A 23,295-nucleotide genomic window follows, 5' to 3' on the forward strand; every position below is an offset into this window, starting at 1 on the left:
GAATATAATGACAATAAAAGATTTTAACACTATTGTGTCCATTCAATGTAACCAGTTCAAAGGGGCCAAATGTAATGTTCTTTCAATTTTGTAATGTACCTAGATCTTCTACTATTTTGTGTTTTGAATAAACTTACTTTATTGTGCCTTTACTTTTAATAACCTGCTCCCATTTTTTTCAAATGTTGTTGTCAATAAAAAAAAGTTTAAACTATTCCAATGTCCATTTTCCTACCAACTGGTCTAAGTGTGTACCACAAAAAATGTACTCAGGTGATCACCAGCTCCCAAATACACTCTGCCAAACCACCCCACTTATGTTCACATGGCCGTGTGTTCTATAGTTGAGTGAACATGATCGTCTCCCTCCTTGTCAAGCTATAAAGCTTGCCGACTAGTTGCATATGGATCCCGGCTTCATGGAGCGCGCTGGCTGATCAGCAGTTTTCAGCTGCCGCAGCTGCATGTGCCGCGGCTGTGTGACAGGCACTACACATGCATGGCGAGGCCAACAAATAGGCTTGGGTTGTGCATCTGTTGTGCCTGTCACACAGCCTCGGAACATGCGGCTGCGGTGGCGGAAAAATGCAGATCATCATCTGCACTCCAGGAAGCCGGGTTCCATATGCAAGTAGTCGGTAAGTGTTATAGCTTGGCAAGGAGGGAGCCGATCATGTTCGCTCAACTCTAGTGAGTTAAAACTATTGAACTCAGGATGCTGAAATACATCCTGAGTCAAATAGTGGCGACACTTGGCCACGTGACCATTGCTACCACCTCACGTGACCCATTACCTTATTGTATGTTTAAAAATTATAAGATTTTTTAATCCTCTTTGTGTTTGTAACATCTCATAGTACAATGAGAGACACGAAAAAAATGCCGATTAAACAATTGATAAAATAGTGTCTGACATTGCAGATATGAGGTGTAAAAATCAAAAGATTTGTGCACACGGCGCACGGTGTGAGTTGCCGGCAACTAATTTTGAACAATAGAAATAAATAGAGTTTTCAACATAACATTTTTATTTTGGGACACAAAAAAAAGGGGGAAAGATTATTAAGGGGAATGGACGTCGGCAATCAAGGGTGAATGATAACTACCGGTTTGGGAGTGGGTAGAGGAGGAGGAGGAACCGTAGTCCAGAATGCTGGAAGGTATTTCAGACCACCCTGTGGCCGACGGTGGGGATATTGCCACCTCTGGAGGGGAGGGAGGAGGCACCAGCAGTCTACGGGTACGGGTGCTTGATGACTGGCTCTGGCTACTCCTGCTCCGGCTTGACCCCGACCGAGAGCTAGGTGTGGGTATTGGAGCAGCCTGAGCCGCCGCAGCTGTCCGTGTTTTTTTCTTTTTCCTCTCTCCCTCTTGGTGTTCCTCTGATTGCCATCTTTTTGAGCTTTAGGGCCTGGCAGGAGCAGGACTCGGCGGCCGGGTGCGATGGTGTTGGTGGCGGTGTCCCTCAACACCCAGACCTCTGTAGAGTTGCTGTGCAGCGGGACTAGGAGTCATGCTTGCCAGCGTTGGTACTACTGGCATTGTAGTCGCTGACTGCATGATCCTAGCCTGCTGCAGAGCACTCACATAGGCGTTGTTGCAGGCCTGCATCACCGAAATCTGGAGTTCCGGTGTAAGGTGTTCCACCATGCCCTTAGCAATGGCACTAAAAAAATGTTTTGCCGGCCTCATGAGCTCAGATTCCATTGATTCAAGGCGCCGGTCGATATTGGACAGAGCAGTGTCCATCCTATCTCCCAGCACCTTGAAACAATTTTGGAAAACCGTGCCCAAATGAAAATATTCGGGCATTAGCGGCCTGTCCGAGGCCCGCGGACGCTGGCGGGAATACCCGAAAGAAGGAGCGCCTGAGGCCTCGGCCCGGGGAACACCAGATGGACCAGCTGCCGGTTCTCCAGAATGTGGTGCATGCCTGCTCTTGCTGTGGGATGGCTGTGACGGGTCCGATGGCGATTCATGAAGGACCGCTCCAGATGGCCGAACAGGTTTGAGGGTGCTGCTGTGTGTTCTGTGAAAAGATAAGGAAAACATTAGTATACACAAAATTACATTTCACATTCGCCACCTCCTGTGTAATATATAGTTAACATTACATCACACAACACTATAAAATAATTTAACATATAATTGTAAGGGTCACTTCCGTCTGTCAGTCTGTCTGTCCTTCACTCACGGTTAGTGTTGAGCATTCCGATATCGCAAGTATCGGGTATCGGCCGATACTTGCGGTATCGGAATTCCGATACCGAGATCCGATACTTGCCGCATATCGGATACCGGAATCGGAAGTTCCCAGGATTCAAACTGCACGAATTCAGCCAATGAGGAATGATTCTGAGTGTGGGCACATCCTGTTCAGCATGGTGGGCATGTAACTACTGGCAAGGCTGTGATTGGCTGCTGAAATGATGTCATGCTGCAGTTTAAAAGTCGCTGGCGCCATTTTGCGCTCACTCTGCTATGAATTCAGTTAGTGACAGGACGCTGTGTGCTGACTGAGGGCCAGTTGAGATAGCGATTTGCTTCATTGTTCTTTTCCAAGGCTAATTTAGCAACCGCTGTGTTCACCTACTAATCACCTTGCTTTTGCCTTGCAGCGCTGTTTTCACAGTGATCTGCAAGGTCTGTGTGTGTGTGTGTGTGTGTGTGTGTGTGTGTGTGTGTGTGTGCAGCCCACTCTCTAGTCTGTGTGCAGCCATAGGCCATAGCTGGTTGTATTCAGTTCAGGGAGGGTGGTTCACTGCCTCATACTGTTCTATTTTCTATTTTTTTTTTTTCCAAGTAGTGCAAGCTGCTGCACATTTTTTCTAATAATTCCTATTAGTGACTTTCCACCCGTATCCAGCTAAATTGTGGAAAAACACTAGATAGGATAACGTAGAGGAGTGTTTTTGGGCCTTGCAGCAACGTTTACGGCTGTCTGCACGATCTCCGTGTGACTGCAGCTCGCCCTGTAGTCTGTGTGCAGCCATAGCCGGTTGTATCCAGCTCAGGGTGCATCACTGCGTCATACCGTAAAATCCATTTTCCTTTTTTTTAAGTAGTGCAGGCTGCTGCACATTTTTTCAAAAAATTCCTATTAGTGTCTTTCCACCCGTATCCAGCTAAATTGTGGAAAAACACTACATAGGATAACGTAGAGGATGGTTTTTGGGGCCTTGCAGCGCCGTTTACGGCTGTCTGCACGGTCTCCGTGTGACTGTAGCTCGCCCTGTAGTCTGTGTGCAGCCATAGCCGGTTGTATCCAGCTCAGGGTGCGTCACTGCGTCATACCGTAAAATCCATTTTCCTATTTTTTAAGTAGTGCAGGCTGCTGCACATTTTTTCAAAAAATTCCTATTGGTGTCTTTCCACTCGTATCCAGCTAAATAGTGGAAAAACACTACATAGGATAACGCAGAGGAGGTTTTTGGGGCCTTGCAGTGCCGTTTACGGCTGTCTGCACGGGCTCCGTGTGACTGCAGCTCTCCCTGTTGTCAGTTCAGCCCCAAAAAAATAAATAAGTAATAAAGTTCACCAAACACACCACTTTACAGTTGTGTAGGCCACATTAGCTCATATTAAAGTCTAGTCCACACTTTAGAAAATTAGTGTTTCTTATACCTGTTAGGAGCTGTTCAGGAATAAGCACACTATGCCGTTAGTACTTTTCTGCTTATCTTTATCAGTCAACCAAGATGAAGAAGGCAGGGAGTAAGGCACATGGGCGTGGGCGCGGAGCAGGGAGAGGACATGGGGATTCTGTGCCTGCTGCGGGCACCGGTGACTCATCATCACCCAGTTTCAGCAGGGAACAGTCCTTCATGCGCAGCTTTGTCGGAGAGCGCCGTACACCGCTGCTGCGTGAAGACCAAATTGAAGCCGTTGTCGGATGGATGTCAGCTAACGCATCGACTTCAATTAGTGCCACATCCTCTCAGACACAGAGCACTGGAGAGCACCCATCTGTCTCTTCGCCACCTGCCACATTGCCCAGGCAGACAGAGAGCCCAGGACAGGAGCTGTCTCTACTTCTGTTCTCTGAATCTCTTGGCTTGGAAACAGGGGGCCAGCCAAGCAGCATTGGAGAAATGGAAGAAGAGGCAGTGTGCAGTGATGCCCAACAGCTTTTTCTCTCTGAGTCTGAAGAGGCGGGTGGGCCAGTGCCTCCGGTCACCACATCGCAGGACGAATCCGCTGATGACACTCAGGTGCCACTTTCTGGTGCGTGCTCTGCTGCTGAGACTACCCAGGAGGAGCAGTTGGTGGCAGAGGGTAGTGTAGATGATGAGGTCCTTGACCCATCTTGGCGTGAGGGACAGGAAGGTGGTGGGAGCAGCTCTGAGGAAGAGATTCCCCGAACGGGCCAAAGAGGGAGAGGGAGGGGGAAGACTGCGGATCCTGTAGCCTCCACTTTGGCACTCGTTAGGAGCATGTCTCTTCCAAAAGCCAAAAAGGGCGCTCCCAAGACTTGCAGTGCCTGGTCCTTTTTTGACACAGTTGCAGATGACATTTGCTATGTCAAATGCAAGGTGTGTCATGACAAAGTCAAAAGAGGGAGAAATGTCAGCAACCTCAATACCTCCAACATGTGGAAACGTGCGGAACAGGCACGCGGCGGAGTTACAAAAACACACTGAAGAGCTAGGCCAACCAACAGCGGCAGCTACCACCTCTTCAGCTCGTGTTGCCTCTTCCTCCAGCTCACACGCAGCTGGTTCGGCTTCCTCCCAGGATCGCCGTGGAAGAACCTCTGGCACTGTTGTCCAGAGACCCACTGTAATTCCACCCGCAGCACCACGTTCCCAGTTATCCTCACACTCCCAGGCCAGTCTACAGCCATCGGTAGTACAGGCATGGGAGAAAAGGCGGCCTTTCTCGGCAAACCACCCACGAGCACAGGCTCTGACTGCAGGCATTGCCAAACTTCTGTCACTGGAAATGCTGTCATTCAGGCTGGTGGAGACTGACAGCTTCCGTGACTTGATGTCATTGGCAGTCCCACAGTACAATGTGCCCAGCCGCTTTTATTTCAGCAGGCAAGCCGTCCCTGCCCTGCACAAGCATGTCTAGGGACACATAAAACACGCGATACTGAACGCCGTCAGTAGCAAGGTCCACCTCACCACCGATGCGTGGACCAGTCAACATGGACAGGGGCGATACCTTTCCCTCACTGCCCATTGGGTTAATGTTGTTGAGCCGGGTACAGATCGTGCGAGTGGCGCAGGATGTGTCCTGCCCACTCCAAGGATTGCAGGAATCCAGTCTGTACGCATTGACTCCTCCTCTTACACAAGTTCCTCAGAATCATCGCTGCAGGATCCGTCACAGTCCACCTCCACATGGACCCGTGAACGTTTACCTGTTACGACCGACATGAGCACAGCCGTGGCCAAACGTCAACAGGCCGTCTTGAAATTAATTTCTTTGGGGAATCGAAGCCACACAGCGCAGGAGCTCTGGAATGCCATCAAGCAGGAGAGCGATGTGTGGTTTGTGCCAGCGAATCTCCAGCCAGGCATGGTAGTGTGTGATAATGGCCGAAATCTGGTGGCAGCTCTGGGCCTCGGCAACCTCACTCACATCCCAAGTCTGGCACATGTGCTCAATTTGGTCGTGCAGAGTTTTTTGAGGGACTATCCGGATCTTGATGCACTGCTGCACAAGGTCCGCCTAGAGTGTGCTCACTTGCGGCGTTCCAGCACGGCAAAATCGCGCATTGCGGCTCTGCAGCGCCGATTCCGCCTTCCGGAACATCGCATCATATGTGACCTACCTACCAGGTGGAATTCCACGTTACATATGTTGGAGCGGTTGTGTGAGCAGCAGCAAGCACTAATGGAGTTCCAGCTGCATCAGGCGCAAAGAAGTCGCACTCCGCGACGTTCAGACTTCACAACCACAGAGTGGGCCACTATGAAGGACGTCTGCCAGGTTTTGCGTCCCTTCGATTATTCCACGCGGATGGCGAGTGCAGATGATGCACTAGTCAGCATGACTGTCCCCCTTATCTGCCTGCTTGAAAAATCACTGCAAGCGCTAAGGGATGATGTTGTGGAAGAGGTGGAGGATGAGGATTCACCATTTCCATCATCTTCTGGACAGTCAGCGCCACATTGTTCCTCACAAACGCGTAGGCAGGGGACACTTTGTGAGGAGGATGAGGAGGAGTCAATGGAGGAGGAAGACATACGTCCAGAGGAGGGAGTTACACAATTGTCCAGTAGTCAGTGTGTACAGCGAGGGTGGGGTGATGACGAGCGGGCAGAGATCACGCCTCAAGCAGGGGACAGCGTTTCTTGGCCAGTTGGCAGTCTGCAGCACATGGTGGATTACATGCTGCAGTGCCTGAGAAACGACCGCCGCATCGCCCACATTCTCAACATGTATGATTATTGGGTGTTCACCCTCCTCGATCCTCGCTACCGGAACAACGTAGAAAGCCTCCTCACACCGTTGAACCGGGAGCGAAAAATGCGGGAGTACTAAGACACACTGGTGAATTCCATCATCTTCTCCAGTCCAACTGAGAGAAGTGCTGCTAGTGCATTACAAAGCAGCTCAGTGCGTCCAGGCAGTGGAGGAGGCTCTGCACAAAGAGGGAGCAGAAGCAGTGCCTCTGCCCAAGGCAAGACCAGTATGGCCCAACTGTGGCACAGTTTTGTGTGCCCGCCACAAAAGTCTACACCATCACAGATGGCTCCAGTCAGCAGGAGGCAACGGTTCCGTCAGATGGTGACAGACTACATGTCTTGCCCTCTTGCTGTACTCCCAGACGGCTCTTCACCTTTCAAGTTTTGGGTCTCAAAGCTGGATACATGGCCAGAGCTAAGCCAGTATGCATTGGAGGTGCTGGCTTGCCCTGCGGCTAGTGTATTATCGGAACGCGTCTTTAGTGCTGCAGGTGGTGTACTAACTGACCGTCGCATGCGACTATCCTCCGATAACGTTGACCGGCTTACTTTCCTGAAAATGAACCAGGCCTGGATCTCGCAGGAATTTGCCACTCCTCTTCCTGATTAAATAATTAGGTGACTGTCTACAGTATCCAGGTCTCCTGTTGTGTTCATCTTTCTACCACCTGAACTTTAATTCCTGGGCTCCAACACCGCCAGTTGAGGCTCAGAAGTGCCGTCTGCACAGTCAAAACATACGACCCAGTGTTATTGGGTGTCAGTAACGTCAGCTGATCCCCAGCTGTGTAGCCGGCAATGTGTCCTGCGACCACCACGCTGACACAACAACTGAAATGTAAGGGAACCTGTCCCCCCCCCCCAGGCGTTTGTTACTGAAAGAGCCACCTTGTGCAGCAGTAATGCTGCACAAGGCAAAGGTAGCTATTTTTGTTTAGATCCTTGCACACGCAGAACTTAACACTTATAAAATGTGTCCACTGATACCGTAAAACCGTCCCGGAGGTGGGACTTTCCTTCGTAATGTGACGCAGCACAGCCGTCATTCTTACCCCCTTGGCGCCGTGCGCCGGCTTCTCAGCGTTGTTTGATTCTGTCCCGAAGCCTGCGCTGTTATGTTATCCCTTGGCCAGGCACACTTAGCGCTGCCCCTCTTCTGACATCATTTGGTGTCAGGCTGACTGCGCCCGTGCGTCCTCGCTGGCCGAGATCCCGCCTCGCAGTGTCTTCTGATTTAATCACACTGCGGGCCTGGGATCCATGGGCATGCGCAGTGCATATCTTCACCTCCGCCTCTCACTCATCTCCCTTCGCCTTCTTCAGACTGCGCCATCAGCTGATCCCTAATAGCATGCCACGGCCGTGACACCGCACAGTCTGAAGAAGCCGGAGGGAGGGGAGTGAGAGGCGAGGATATGCACTGCGCATGGCCACGGATCCCAGGCCCGTGGTGGGATTACATTAGACGACACTGCGAGGCGGGCTCTCGGCCAGCGCGGCCGCACAGGCGCAGCCAGACTGACACCAAATGATGTCAGAAGATGGGCAGCGCTAAGTGTGCCTGGCCAAGGGATAACATAACAGTGCAGGCTCCGGGACGGAATCAAACAACGCTGAGGAGCCGGGGCACGGCGCCAAGGGGGTAGGAATGACGGCTGTGCTGCGTCATATTACGAAGGAAAGTCCCACCTCCGGGACGGTCTCACGGTATCAGGGGACACATTTTATAAGTGTTTAGTTCTGTGTTTGCAAGGAGCATAATGAAAAGAGCCACCTTTTCCTTTTGCATCCTTTGTGCTGCACAAGCTGGCTCTTTCAGCTACAAACGCCTTGGGGGGGTTAAAGGTTCCCTTTCGACTTTCTCCAATCAGGCTTCGGCCTACACTGTGTTCCTCTGCTCCTCCTGCTGTCCCTGGGCTCCAACACCGCTAGTTGTTGCCTGGAAGTGCTGTCCGCACAGTCAACACTTGCTGCCGTGTTATTGGGGTTCAGTAACGTCAGCTGCTCCCCTGCTGTGTGTGCTGCAATACCTCCTATCTGCTCCTCCTGCTGTCCCTGGGCTCCAACACCGCTAGTTGTTGCCTGGAAGTGCTGTCCGCACAGTCAACAGTCGCTCCTCTGTTATTGGGGTTCAGTAACGTCAGCTGCTCCCCTGCTGTGTGTGCTGCAATACCTCCTATCTGCTCCTCCTGCTGTCCCTGGGCTCCAACACCGCTAGTTGTTGCCTGGAAGTGCTGTCCGCACAGTCAACAGTCGCTCCTCTGTTATTGGGGTTCAGTAACGTCAGCTGTTCCCCAGCTGTGTGTGTGGCAATCCCTCCTATCTCCTCCACCTCCTCCTCCTGCTGTCCCTGGGCTCCAACACCGCTAGTTGTTGCCTGGAAGTGCTGTCCGCACAGTCAACAGTCGCTCCTCTGTTATTGGGGTTCAGTAACGTCAGCTGTTCCCCAGCTGTGTGTGTGGCAATCCCTCCTATCTCCTCCACCTCCTCCTCCTGCTGTCCCTGGGCTCCAACACCGCTAGTTGTTGCCTGGAAGTGCTGTCCGCACAGTCAACAGTCGCTCCTCTGTTATTGGGGTTCAGTAACGTCAGCTGCTCCCCTGCTGTGTGTGCTGCAATACCTCCTATCTGCTCCTCCTGCTGTCCCTGGGCTCCAACACCGCTATTTGTTGCCTGGAAGTGCTGTCCGCACAGTCAACAGTCGCTCCTCTGTTATTGGGGTTCAGTAACGTCAGCTGTTCCCCAGCTGTGTGTGTGGCAATCCCTCCTATCTCCTCCACCTCCTCCTCCTGCTGTCCCTGGGCTCCAACACCGCTAGTTGTTGCCTGGAAGTGCTGTCCACACAGTCAACAGTCGCTCCTCTGTTATTGGGGTTCAGTAACGTCAGCTGCTCCCCTGCTGTGTGTGCTGCAATACCTCCTATCTGCTCCTCCTGCTGTCCCTGGGCTCCAACACCGCTAGTTGTTGCCTGGAAGTGCTGTCCGCACAGTCAACAGTCGCTCCTCTGTTATTGGGGTTCAGTAACGTCAGCTGTTCCCCAGCTGTGTGTGTGGCAATCCCTCCTATCTCCTCCACCTCCTGCTGTCCCTGGGCTCCAACACCGCTAGTTGTTGCCTGGAAGTGCTGTCCGCACAGTCAACAGTCGCTCCTCTGTTATTGGGGTTCAGTAACGTCAGCTGTTCCCCAGCTGTGTGTGTGGCAATCCCTCCTATCTCCTCCACCTCCTCCTCCTGCTGTCCCTGGGCTCCAACACCGCTAGTTGTTGCCTGGAAGTGCTGTCCGCACAGTCAACAGTCGCTCCTCTGTTATTGGGGTTCAGTAACGTCAGCTGCTCCCCTGCTGTGTGTGCTGCAATACCTCCTATCTGCTCCTCCTGCTGTCCCTGGGCTCCAACACCGCTAGTTGTTGCCTGGAAGTGCTGTCCGCACAGTCAACAGTCGCTCCTCTGTTATTGGGGTTCAGTAACGTCAGCTGCTCCCCTGCTGTGTGTGCTGCAATACCTCCTATCTGCTCCTCCTGCTGTCCCTGGGCTCCAACACCGCTAGTTGTTGCCTGGAAGTGCTGTCCGCACAGTCAACAGTCGCTCCTCTGTTATTGGGGTTCAGTAACGTCAGCTGTTCCCCAGCTGTGTGTGTGGCAATCCCTCCTATCTCCTCCACCTCCTCCTCCTGCTGTCCCTGGGCTCCAACACCGCTAGTTGTTGCCTGGAAGTGCTGTCCGCACAGTCAACAGTCGCTCCTCTGTTATTGGGGTTCAGTAACGTCAGCTGTTCCCCAGCTGTGTGTGTGGCAATCCCTCCTATCTCCTCCACCTCCTCCTCCTGCTGTCCCTGGGCTCCAACACCGCTAGTTGTTGCCTGGAAGTGCTGTCCGCACAGTCAACAGTCGCTCCTCTGTTATTGGGGTTCAGTAACGTCAGCTGCTCCCCTGCTGTGTGTGCTGCAATACCTCCTATCTGCTCCTCCTGCTGTCCCTGGGCTCCAACACCGCTATTTGTTGCCTGGAAGTGCTGTCCGCACAGTCAACAGTCGCTCCTCTGTTATTGGGGTTCAGTAACGTCAGCTGTTCCCCAGCTGTGTGTGTGGCAATCCCTCCTATCTCCTCCACCTCCTCCTCCTGCTGTCCCTGGGCTCCAACACCGCTAGTTGTTGCCTGGAAGTGCTGTCCACACAGTCAACAGTCGCTCCTCTGTTATTGGGGTTCAGTAACGTCAGCTGCTCCCCTGCTGTGTGTGCTGCAATACCTCCTATCTGCTCCTCCTGCTGTCCCTGGGCTCCAACACCGCTAGTTGTTGCCTGGAAGTGCTGTCCGCACAGTCAACAGTCGCTCCTCTGTTATTGGGGTTCAGTAACGTCAGCTGTTCCCCAGCTGTGTGTGTGGCAATCCCTCCTATCTCCTCCACCTCCTGCTGTCCCTGGGCTCCAACACCGCTAGTTGTTGCCTGGAAGTGCTGTCCGCACAGTCAACAGTCGCTCCTCTGTTATTGGGGTTCAGTAACGTCAGCTGTTCCCCAGCTGTGTGTGTGGCAATCCCTCCTATCTCCTCCACCTCCTCCTCCTGCTGTCCCTGGGCTCCAACACCACTAGTTGTTGCCTGGAAGTGCTGTCCGCACAGTCAACAGTCGCTCCTCTGTTATTGGGGTTCAGTAACGTCAGCTGCTCCCCTGCTGTGTGTGCTGCAATACCTCCTATCTGCTCCTCCTGCTGTCCCTGGGCTCCAACACCGCTAGTTGTTGCCTGGAAGTGCTGTCCGCACAGTCAACAGTCGCTCCTCTGTTATTGGGGTTCAGTAACGTCAGCTGCTCCCCTGCTGTATGTGCTGCAATACCTCCTATCTGCTCCTCCTGCTGTCCCTGGGCTCCAACACCGCTAGTTGTTGTCCGGAAGTGCTGTACGCACAGAGCCAAACACCTCGCCAATGTGTTAGTGGGGTTCAGTAATGCCTGCTGCTCCCCTGCTGTGCATACGGCAACGTGTCATGCAACCGCCACGCAGGCACAACAACTTAAATTTAAGGGAACCTGTCCCCCCCCAGGCGTTTCTTACTGAAAGAGCCACCTTGTGCAGCAGTAATGATGCAAAAGGAAAAAGTGCCTCTTTTCGTGGTGCTCCTTGCACATGCTGAACCTAACACTTATGAAATGTGTCCCCTCACACCGTTAAACCGTCCGGTAGGTGGAACTACCATTTGTCATGTGACGCAGCACAGCCGTCATTCTTACCCCCTTGGCGCCGTGCGCCTCCTCCACAGCATTGTTTGAATCTGTCCCGGAGCCTGCGCTGTTATGTTAGCCCTTGGACATGCACACTTAGCGCTGCCCGTCTTCTGACATTATTTGGTGTCAGGCTGGCTGCGCCTGTGCGGCCGCGCTGGACGAGATCCCGCCTCGTAGTGTCTTCTGATTTAATCCCACTGCAGGCCTGTGATCCATGGACATGCGCAGTGCATATCAACCTCCGCCTCTCACTCATCTCCCTACGCCTTCTTCAGACTGTGCAATGTCAGCTGATCCCTAATAGCATGCCACGGCCGTGACGCCGCACAGTCTAAAGAAGCCGTAGGGAGGGGAGTGAGAGGCGAGGATATGCACTGCTCATGCCCATGGATCACAGGTCCGCAGAGTGATTACATTAGATGACACAGCGAGGCGGGATCTCCTCCAGCGCGGCCGCACAGGCGCAGCCAGCCTGACACCAAATGATGTCAGGAGACGGGCAGCGCAAAATGTGTGCATGGCCAAGGGATAACATAACAGCGCAGGCTCCGGGACAGATTCAAACAATGCTGAGGAGGCGGCGCACGGCGCCAAGGGGGTAAGAATGACGGCTCTGCTGCGTCACATGACAAATGAAAGTTCCACCTACCGGACGGTTTAACGGTGTGAGGGGACACATTTCATAAGTGTCAAGTACAGCGTTTGCAAGGACCATAATTAAATGAGCTAAGTTTACCTTTTCCAGCATTAGTGCTGTACAAGATGGCTCTTTCAGCTACAAACGCCTTGGGGGGGGGGGTTAAAGGTTCCCTTTCAACTTGCTCCAGTGCAGGCTTCGGCCTACACTCTGCTCCTCCTGCTGACCCTGGGCTCTAACACCGCCAGTTGGCGCCCGGAAGTGCTAGCTGCACAGAGAAAAACACCAGCCAATGTGTCAGTGGGGTTCAGCAACGCCAGCTGTTCCCCTGCTGTGTAGCCGGCAACGTGTCCTGCAAAAGCCACGCAGACACAAAGCTGCCGCCAGTGCAGGCTTCGGCCTACACTCTGCTCCCTCTACTCCTCCTGGTGACCCTGGGCTCTAACAACGCCAGTTGGTGCCCGGAAGTGCTGGCTGCACAGAGCCAAACACCTCGCCAATGTGTCAGTGGGGTTCAGCACCGCCAGCTGTTCCCCTGCTGTGTAGCCGGCATCGTGTCCTGCAACAGCCACGCATACACAAGAACTGAAATTTAAGGGAACCTGTCCTCCCCCCCCAGGCGTTTGTATGTATAACAGCCACCTTGTACAGCAGTAATGCTGCATTTGTACAAGGTGGCTCATTAAGTTACTCTCCTTGCACACGCCAAACGAAACACGTCTAAAATGTGTCCTCTGAGACCATTAAACCGTCCCTGAGGTGTAACTTTCCTTTGTAATGACACGCTGCAACCCCCTTGGTAGCGCTGCCCGGCTTCTGGCATCCTTGGTTGGCTGGCTGTGCCTCTGCTGCCGCCCTGCCCGACACAACGCCCCTCGGTGTCTTATTTATTTTGACTGCGAGGGTGTGATTGACAGGCATGAGCAGTGCATATCTTCGCCTGTTGTCACTCATCTCTTTCCGCCTTCTTCAGACTGTATGGCTTCATGGCCGTGGCATGCGATAAGGGATCAGCTGAGGCCGCACAGTCTGAAGCAGGTGTAAGGACCCGAGCGAGAGGCAAACATATGTACTGCGCCAGGCCATGAATCCCAGCCCCGCAGTGTGAATAAATGAGAAGACACTTCGGGGCTGAGATTCATGGGCATCGCGAACCGCACCGGCCGACATTAAATGATGTCAGAAGACGGGCAGCGCTAACAGCGCAAGGCCAAGGGATAACACGACAGCGCAGACTCCTGTACAGCAAATAACGATGCTCAGGAGGCTGTGCCCAGCACCAAGGTGGGATTTTTGACAGCTGGGCTGCGTCTCATTAAGAAGGAAACTCCCGCCTCTAAGACAGTTTGACTGTATAAGGGGCTAAATGTTATACATGTTTCTTTCAGCGTGTGCAAGGAACAAAATTTAAAAGAGCAACCTTTGACTTGTGCAGCATTACTGCTGGCCAAGGTGTGGCTCTTCTAGTTTGTAACCCCTGAGGGGGGGGTTAAAGGTTACCTTTAAAATTGGTTCAATTAGGCTTCGGCCTACACTCTGCTCCTCCCGCTGACCCTGGGCTCTAACAACGCCAGTTGGGGCCCGGAAGTGCTGGCTGCACAGAGCCAAACACCTCGCCAATGTGTCAGTGGGGTTCAGCACCGCCAGCTGTTCCCCTGCTGTGTAGCCGGCAACGTGTCCTGCAAAAGCCACGCAGACACAAAGCTGCCGCCAGTGCAGGCTTCGGCCTACACTCTGCTCCCTCTACTCCTCCTGGTGACCCTGGGCTCTAACAACGCCAGTTGGGGCCCGGAAGTGCTGGCTGCACAGAGCCAAACACCTCGCCAATGTGTCAGTGGGGTTCAGCACCGCCAGCTGTTCCCCTGCTGTGTAGCCGGCATCGTGTCCTGCAACAGCCACGCAGACACAAGAACTGAAATTTAAGGGAACCTGTCCCCCCCCAGGCGTTTGTATGTATAACAGCCACCTTGTACAGCAGTAATGCTGCATTTGTACAAGGTGGCTCATTAAGTTACTCTCCTTGCACACGCCGAATGCAACATGTCTAAAATGTGTCCCCTGAGACCATTAAACCGTCCCTGAGGTGTGACTTTCCTTTGTAATGACACGCTGCAACCCCCTTGGTAGCGCTGCCCGTCTTCTCACATCATTGTTTGGCTGGCTGCGCCTCTGCGGCCGCCCTGCCCGACACAACACCCCTCAGTGTCTTATTTATTTTGACTGCGAGGGTGTGATTGACGGGCATGAGCAGTTCATATCTTCGCCTGTTGTTACTCATCTCCTTCCGCCTTCTTCAGACTGTACGGCTTCATGGCCGTGGCATGCGATAAGGGATCAGCTGACGCCGCACAGTCTGAAGCAGGTGTAAGGACCCGAGTGAGAGAGGCGAACATATGTACTGCGCAAGGCCATGAATCCCAGCCCCGCAGTGTTTTAACAATGTAAAGACACTGCGGGGCTGGGATTCATGGGCATCGCGAACCGCACCGGCCGACATCAAATGATGTCAGAAGACGGACAGCGCATGGCCAAGGGATAACGCAACAGCGCAGACTCCTGTACATCAAAATGCGATGCTCAGGAGGCCGCGCCAAGCACCAAGTTGGTATTTTTGCCAGCTGTGCTGCGTCTCATTACGAAGGGAACTCCCGCCTCCAAGACAGATTGACTGTATAAGGGCCAAAATGTTGTACGTGTTTCATTCAGCTTGTGCAAGGAACAAAATTAAAAGAGCAACCTTTGACTTGTGCAGCACTACTGCTGCATAAGGTGTGGCTCTTCTAGTTTGTAACACCTGAGGGGGGGTTAAAGGTTACCTTTAAAATTGGTTCAATTAGGCTTCGGCCTACACTCTGCTCCCTCTCCTCCTGCTGGCCCTGGGCTCTAACACCGCCAGTTGGCGCCTGGAAGTGCTAGCTGCACAGAGCAAAACACCCGCCAATGTGTCAGTGGGGTTCAGCACCGCCAGCTGTTCCCCTGCTGTGTAGCCGGCAACGTGTCCTGCAAAAGCCACGCAGACACAAGAACTGAAATTGAAGGGAACCTGTCCCCCCCCAGGCGTTTGTATGTATTACAGCCACCTTGTACAGCAGTCATGCTGCATTTGTGCAAGGTGGCTCATAAACTTATTCTCCTTGCACACGTGGAACTGAACACGTCTAAAATGTGTCCCTTGAGACCATTAAAACGTCCCTCAGGTGTGACTTTCCTTTGTAATGACACGCTGCACCCCCCTTGGTAGCGCTGCCCGTCTTCTCACATCATTGTTTGGCTGGCTGCGCCTCTGCGGCCGCCCTGCCCGACACAACGCCCCTCGGTGTCTTATTTATTTTGACTGCGAGGGTGTGATTGACGGGCATGAGCAGTGCATATGTTCGCCTGGCACTCATCTCCTTCCGCCTTCTTCAGACTGTGCGGCTTCATGGCCGTGGCATGCGATAAGGGATCAGCTGACACCGCACAGTCTGAAGCACGTGTAAGGCCCCGAGCGAGAGGCGAACATATGTACTGCGCAAGGCCATGAATCCCAGCCCCGCAGTGTGAAACAATGTAAAGACACTGCTGGGCTGGGATTCATGGGCATCGCGAACCGCACCAGCCGACATGAAATGATGTCAGAAGACGGGCAGCGCATGGCCAAGGGATAACGCAACAGCGCAGACTCCTGTACAGCAAAATGCGATGCTCAGGAGGCCGCGCCAAGCACCAAGGTGGTATTTTTGCCAGCTGTGCTGCGTCTCATTAAGAAGGGAACTCCCTCCTCCAAGACATTTTTGACTGTATAAGGGCCTAAATGTGGTACGTGTTACATTCAGCGTGTGTGTCACGATTCACACCGTGACTGTCAAGATCCCTTAGCCGCGACCAGCAGTTTGTCACGAAATCCACAGGGATTCCTGACCACTGCCACCCTTAGGTCCCGGATTGGGGTGACTTTAGACCAACAGACGGCTATCACATGTGCAGAGGGGCTTATCTTGGTTATCCCTCCACTGCCACAATGTGATAAAAAAACACACACAAGGTTATTGACCTCTTAGTTTACAGCAGGGGCTTATTTTAGGTATCCCACTGCTCTTCAATACACTATGAACTGCAGGGATTTGTTTATATCCCGATTACAGTTCCACTTAAACCTTGCAGCTCTCTGGCGCCCCCCTTACCGTCAGGTCAGATTAGGTACTGCACCTAGGGTAATTAGTCGCCAGAAAGGCTGCCTGCTATGTACTGGCTATTGGGCACGCTGCAGCGACGCGCTGAACTACTCCCGCTCAGGCAGGAACGATAATTATCAAGCCGCAGTCGCTACAGTGACCCCCCAAAAGCCTGCACAGTATCGCTGCCACCAGCTTCGATTAAACGGGTCCGAAGCTAACCCAAAACAGTAGCGTAATTTCCCTTCAAGAGACAGGGTACGTTTTTAGAGCAGGGAGAAAGAACTGGCATGAAATAATATACCCCGCAAGGAGTAGGCAGTGCTTTATAAAAATATTTTACAAAGATGATACAAATGAGACAATTGCAAATATGTACAAGGTAATTATAAAAAAACAGGAAATAACATGAGAAATAACACTTACAGTTGTTCAAAGCATTGCAGGCAACCAGGCTAGTGAAGTTTCCATCTATCCCAGTGCATTTGCACTCGCAGTCAGGTCGCTTCAGGTAAAAACTCACAACAGACCCTCTTGGACGCCGGCCTGCACTTAAAACCTACAGCCTGTGACCTCACAGAAAGGGCTGGCTTTTCCAAATCCTCCTACCTTTTCCATCTGACTAGGTGTAAGCTAAATTTTCTAAAACTTGTAATTCCGCTACCGAGCATGTCATAGTCCTAACAAAACCAGCATTCATCTCGGATTAACGTGAGCATTCTTATGAGATCAAATATATCCTATTATTTACAGAGCAATCCCTACTTCTTCACCCGATGGAGTTAGACGCCCGTGTTTAGAGTGATGCGTGGATCCACCGATGGAGAATAAGAAGATATATCTACCATTTTCCTATCTTACATCGTCTGCCTAATATCTTACAAAAATGGAACAAAAGACTTGCATGATTCCGGAATCTTCTCTAACAGTTCCAGCTAGAGCAGTTGGGAGGGGCGAGTAAATTCCTTCAGAGCCTGGAATTTATGGCATGGCCATAAAACCCCCTACTGCCTTAGATTCAGAAACTCACAGGGAAGCAAAGAGAACCAGAGAGAGGGGGGGTTTAGCCCCCGCAGGATAGCAAGAAACTAACTTATGATATTTCATACCATATCGTGACAGTGTGCAAGGAACAAAATTAAAAGAGCAACCTTTGACTTGGGCAGCATTACTGCTGCATAAGGCGTGGCTCTTCTAGTTTGTAACACCTGAGGGGGGGTTAAAGGTTACCTTTAAAATTGGTTCAATTAGGCTTCGGCCTACACTCTGCTCCCTCTCCTCCTGCTGTCCCTGGGCTCTAACACTGCCAGTTGGTGCCCGGAAGTGCTGGCTGCACAGAGCAAAACACCCGCCACTCTGTCAGTGGGGTTCAGCACCGCCAGCTGTTCCCCTGCTGTGTAGCTGGCAACGTGTCCTGCAAAAGCCACGCAGACACAAAGCTGCCGCCAGTGCAGGCTTCGGCCTACACTCTGCTCCCTCTACTCCTCCTGCTGACCCTGGGCTCTAACAATGCCAGTTGGGGCCCGGAAGTGCTGGCTGCACAGAGCCAAACACCTCGCCACTCTGTCAGTGGGGTTCAGCACCGCCAGCTGTTCCCCTGCTGTGTAGCTGGCAACGTGTCCTGCAAAAGCCACACAGACACAAAGCTGCCGCCAGTGCAGGCTTCGGCCTACACTCTGCTCCCTCTCCTCCTGCTGACCCTGTGCTCTAACACCGCCAGTTGGTGCCCGGAAGTGCTAGCTGCACAGAGCAAAACACCCGCCAATGTGTCAGTGGGGTTCAGCACCGCCAGATGTTCCCCTGCTGTGTAGCTGGCAACGTGTCCTGCAAATGCCACGCAGACACAACAGACCTCCAAATGCCTCCAGTGCAGGCTTCGGCCTACACTCTGCTCCCCCTGCTGACCCTTTGCTCCAACCCCACTAGTTGGGGCTGTAAGAAGACAAGCTTGAATAGGTCCCCATCCTGGTTCCAGTACCGTCAGCTGGTTCCGGGCAGAGCCTTTGGCTTAGGTGCCTCCCTCTGGGTATCCGAGTTCCACCAACGTCAGGTGGTCCTTGGTAGTGCTTTCAGGCACGGGTACCTCCTGCTTAGTAACCGGGTTCCAGTAACGTCAGCTGGTCCTCGGTAGTTCCATTGGCTCTTGGACCTTCGGCTACCCATCCGGGTTCCAGTACCGTCAGCTGGTTCTCGGCAGTGTCTTTTACTCTTGTACCTTCTGCTCCCCATCCTGGTTCCAGTACCATCAGCTGGTTCCGGGCAGAGCCTTTGGCTTAGGTGCCTCCCTCTGGGTATCCGAGTTCCACCAACGTCAGGTGGTCCTTGGTAGTGCTTTCAGGCACGGGTACCTCCTGCTTAGTAACCGGGTTCCAGTAACGTCAGCTGGTCCTCGGTAGTTCCATTGGCTCTTGGACCTTCGGCTACCCATCCGGGTTCCAGTACCGTCAGCTGGTTCTCGGCAGTGTCTTTTGCTCTTGTACCTTCTGCTCCCCATCCTGGTTCCAGTACCGTCAGCTGGTTCCGGGCAGAGCCTTTGGCTTAGGTGCCTCCCTCTGGGTATCCGAGTTCCACCAACGTCAGGTGGTCCTTGGTAGTGCTTTCAGGCACGGGTACCTCCTGCTTAGTAACCGGGTTCCAGTAATGTCAGCTGGTCCTCGGTAGTTCCATTGGCTCTTGGACCTTCGGGTAGCCATCCGAGTTCCAGTTCCATCAGCTGTTTCTCGGCATTTTCTCAGCCTTCTTGTACCTTCTGCTACATTTCCAAGTTCAAGACCTTAAAGACGATGACCCGGAAGACCACCCCTAAGATGACGACGACACCAGAGACGACAACCACTGAGATGACAACGACCCTGGAGACGATGACCCTGAAGACCACCCCGATGATGACGACCCCGGAGACGACGACACTGGAGACGACGACGACATGGGAGACCGAGAAGCAGAAGAACAAGAGGCTGCAGAACAAAGAGCAGAAGAACATTAAGCATAACACTAACTATCAGAGCAAAAGATATTATCTAAATTATAAGCAGAAGAAGACTAAGCAGTGTATGGGGGTGAGTCCGTTCCTCCTCGTGGTGCCCCTGGATAAAGCCTGATGCTGCAGGCCAAACTGAACGCGGACAAATGTAACTCTTTTGTGACAGGCAGAACGGAAGGTGTAATCTTCAAACTTTTATAGATAACAACTACGGGAATGCCTGTCACAAATAAGAATATGATGAAGAACTTGAATATGAAGAAGAATAAGAGTTAAATAAAAAGAATATGAACAATGTAACCAAAAAAAATTATAGGTAGAAGATGAAGAAGAAGATGAATAAGGTGAAGAAGAACTTGATGTCAAAGATGCTGATGATGATGAAGAAGAAAGTGTGGGAGAAGTAGAAAAGAGGGTGAAGGGCGTGGAAGTAGTGAAACATCAATATCTGACAAAATAAAAAAAATCTTAACATAGTCAATATCTTTGTAACTCCGAACGTCTTAAAAAAAAAATTAAAATTCCTGCTGTTCTATTTGATTGGGCTAAACCTCTATGCCTTTAATGTCTCCGCCACCTCCCCCAATACATCCTACATTATTCTTAGTTGTTTTCCTTCATGTAGAATGAACCTACAAGGAAAGAAAGGGTTTATTTTAATTCCGATATTTTCGTCCCATTGACTTGCATTGGTATCGGGTATCGGAATCGGCGAGATCCGATACTTTGCCGGTATCGGCCGATACTTTCCGATACCGATACTTTCCGATATCGGAAGGTATCGCTCAACACTACTCACGGTTATTAATTCGCTGATTGTTCTTGCCAGCTGCATGTCATGGCTGACGCGACCAATCAGCGACGGGCACAGTCCAGAATAAAATGGCCGCTCCTTACTCCCCGCAGTCAATGCCTGTCGTCCGCATACTCCCCTCTGTCATCGCAAAACACAGGGTTAAAGGCCGGCGGTAACGCACCGCGTTATGCCACGGGTAACGCAATCCGTTGCCACCGCTAAACCTTGGTGTCACCAACTTTTTACTATTGACGCTGCCTATGCCGCATCAATATTAAAAAATGTAATGTAACAAATTTGATTAAAAAAAAATACCCTGCTATACTCGCCCTCCGTAGGCGTTTGCGACGGCCGCCATCTTTTACGGTGGCAGAAGGACCTGCCATGATGTCACGGTCATGTGACCGAGACGTCATCACAGGTCCTGCGATCAGACCAACCCTGGGAACGGAACCTGCCGTGGACTACAAGGTCTCCCGCGGAATTTTTTTTTTTTTTTTTAAACTGTGACAAACCTGGATGGGCAATATACTATGCCACTAGGAAATATTGTACGCGGCCGGGCAATATACTATGTGGCTCTGTGCTGTAGACTACGTCACTGGGAAAAATAATATGTGGCTTGGCAATAAAGTAAATGACTCTGTGCTGTATACTACGTCACTGGGCAATATACTAGTTGGCTTGGCAATATACTACGTGGCTGGGCAATATACTACGTGGCTGGCCAATATACTACGTGGACATGCATATTGTACAATACCCGATGCGTTGGAATAGGTACACCAATACTTTAATACTTACGCTCGGTGGGCAAGGATCAGTCTCAGGAAGTTGAGCAGCCTGGTGTACTTATAGGTTGTTGACCTTGCCGCAGCAGCACCACTTCGAGCCTGTTCCTCCTCCTTCCGCAGGCCCCGATTGAAACGGTCCTTCATGAATGCCATCTTGTCTTCAATTTTTTGACTGTGAAAGCAAACAAAAAAAGGTTAGAGAGTGTACATTTTCCAATGATAACACAACCGTGTGCGATGCAACAAACTTGCAGGAGTTGATCACATAACACACGGTTGTGAAATCCTGGCCTGATGGGTCAGAGCGGCGTTTCAGTAATACTTACCAAAGTTTGCTTTGTCTGTAGCTGAAGCGCTGTCCAAGCCATCCCACAGCGATTTGGCCACCTCATTCCACATCCGCCTCAACACCACCTGGTCCGCGTGCCGGGGGTCATGGCTGTCCCACAACAGGCCTCGCTCCTGGATACAGGTGACGAGGAGATCTATGTCGATCCCCTCCTCTTGGTCCCGTTGTGAAACCTAGAATAATAGGAAAACATTAATGTTCGCAAGCTAAATAAAAATTGCTAACCACCACCACCACCCACCACCCCCAGAAAAAAATACTGAAATAAAAATAAAAAACATTCCGAATTTAGTTTTAAAAAATACTTACTCGCCGTCTTGCCACCACAGCTTGGCTCCGAGGTCGCTGCTCCTGCTGTGTTGCTTCCTCCTCACTTGAAGAAGCCTGTTAAATTTTATTAAAAAAAATAGTGACACGTGTACAAATGACACCGAATAGTAAGCAACAGTAGATAATGTACTCACTGTACTCCCCTGCGACGTGTGGCTTTACTCTGTGGCCATAATGGTTTACCAAGATAATTCTGCAAGGAAAAGTTGAAAAAATTATTACATTAACAGAATGCACAATACACAGCCACATAGAAGAAAATAGCAAAAATAACATACATAACATTACGACCACAACGGACAGTGCACTCATAGGACAATGTCAACTGAACAAGCGCTGAGCAAACCACACCGCCATACATTGAAATAAAAATCAATGGCAGAGATGACACAATGCCAGAGTATAGCAAAAGCAGAATAAAGAAAAGAAAAAAAATCAATTAATAAACAGCCCCCTATGTACAAAACAAAAAAAGAGACATATACCTTTTTTTAAAAAATAAATAATTAAAAAAAAAAAAAGGGCCAAGAAAAGGCAATACAGTATAAACTGCCATACTTTACAATAAAAAACAACAAGGCCGTAGCCAAGAAAACGCCATACGGTTACATATAACGCCAGAAATACATCAGAACCACAAAAAAAAAAAATCCTATTAAAAAAAGACCACAGTGGAACAACCGCATGAAATTACAGAACAACCCAAAATAAATTAAGTAAACCACCATAAATTCTAAAAAAAAAAACGAACCCAAAAACAAGGGAAAAGAAAAGTCAATCCAGGATAAACCACCATACTTAACAATAAAAACAACAAGGCCGGAGACAAGAAAACGCCATCATATAACGCCAGAAATACATCACAACCAAAAAAACACCAATTTCAATTAAACAACCACAGTGGCATAGCCGGATTAAAGTACAGAACAAACATTAAATTAAACCTCCACAAATTGCAATAAAAAAATTAAAAAATAAAACACACAAAAAATGCGCAGAGAAATTATATACTTACATCTCTTGAAAGCAGATCAGAGAGCTTGTCTTGTGTCCTATCCTGCAGGCAATTGAAAAACAAAGCAAAACTCTTTTTTTATATATAAAAGACACTTCTCTTGTTTTTTTATTAAAGGACGCATGCGTCGCACAACGCTCTGCGATGCAAGCACTTGCGCCCTCTGCGTTTTCAATTGACTTGAATGGGTTTTTTGGCTCATTAATGACGCAAGTGCGACGCATGCGTTTTTTGAAAAAATTATGACGCTGGAAAACTGCAACATGTAGCGTCGGCCGCGCCCAAACGATGCATGCGTCGTAAAATGCATGAAAACACATAACAACGCATGTCCATGCGCCCCCAATGTTAAACATAGGGGCTCATGACGCATGCGTCGATATGCGTCGACGACGCTGCGCCCAAAGGCGCAAATGTGAACGTAGCCTAAGGGTCACTTCCGTCTGTCTGTCCTTCTGTCTGTCATGGATATTCATTGGTCGCGGCCTCTGTCTGTCATGGAAATCCAAGTCGCTGATTGGTCGTGGCAAAACAGCCACGACCAATCAGCGACGGGCACAGTCCAGAAGAAAATGGCCGCTCCTTACTCCCCGCAGTCAGTGCCCGGC

General features: G+C 51.0%; 1 long non-coding RNA gene across 1 annotated transcript; it reads right to left on the reverse strand.

Moving 5' to 3' along the window:
- Nucleotides 1–1,047: 1,047 nt before the first annotated feature.
- Nucleotides 1,048–23,295, reverse strand: LOC143818190 (uncharacterized). The gene is made up of 3 exons (XR_013224372.1): nucleotides 21,320–23,295; nucleotides 21,004–21,165; nucleotides 1,048–2,029 (listed from the first exon to the last, which is right to left on the reverse strand). It is a non-coding gene; the product is annotated as an uncharacterized LOC143818190 (long non-coding RNA).

This window comes from Ranitomeya variabilis, chromosome 3 (assembly GCF_051348905.1).
Source record: "Ranitomeya variabilis isolate aRanVar5 chromosome 3, aRanVar5.hap1, whole genome shotgun sequence".
Classification (NCBI taxonomy): Eukaryota; Metazoa; Chordata; class Amphibia; order Anura; family Dendrobatidae; genus Ranitomeya; species Ranitomeya variabilis.